Below are 590 nucleotides of genomic sequence, written 5' to 3'. Positions count from 1 at the left end.
TGGTCTTATGAGCCGAAGGTCGCGGGTTCGAGCCCCGCCGAGACCAAGATTTTAAGTTTTTCATGTTAAAATTACCAATCTTTTAAGTCTTGCCCATTTGTGCTTAAAGAGATCAAAATGACTATCGGTTACGGTATCAATCTCTATATTTAATGGAATTTACAAATATAACCATTTTATATATTTTCCTCTAATTTTACTCATTTTAGAAGTTTTGCCAGGCCATTTTGTGTAGGATTTTCCAGTGTCTCTGTTACACGTTCTGTCATAAATTCCTTTTGATGTTCATATATTTTACCAAGTTTTCCATTAGTTTATTCACATCTTTTGCATCTTTTGCTATCCATTTTTACCATTATTGCATAGCTTTAGGACTAATCATGCATTAGAGTTTAGTTGCATTGCATTTGCATCTTTTCATGCATAATCAGGTGATTTTGGAGCTTAAGGAGCATGGAAGCAATGCTGAGGAGAAGTGAGGCAATCATGAAGCGAAAGCAAGAGAGTTAAGGCTGAAGAACCAAGGTCCAGAGTCCAACTCGACCCCACACTCGACCAGACACTCGACCGTGTGCAGAGGAGGACTCGAC

General features: G+C 38.5%; 1 non-coding gene across 1 annotated transcript in view; it reads left to right on the top strand.

The window, feature by feature from the left end:
- Positions 1 to 46, top strand: part of TRNAI-UAU — a 158-nt gene extending 112 nt beyond the window's left edge. The window contains exon 2 of the tRNA in view: positions 11 to 46. This is a non-coding gene — a tRNA (tRNA-Ile). The remainder of the gene's footprint in view (positions 1 to 10) is intronic.

This window comes from Camelina sativa, chromosome 5, assembly GCF_000633955.1.
Source record: "Camelina sativa cultivar DH55 chromosome 5, Cs, whole genome shotgun sequence".
NCBI lineage: Eukaryota > Viridiplantae > Streptophyta > Magnoliopsida > Brassicales > Brassicaceae > Camelina > Camelina sativa.
Note: the sequence above shows the minus strand (reverse complement) of the source record. Positions and strands in the feature narration are given on the sequence as shown.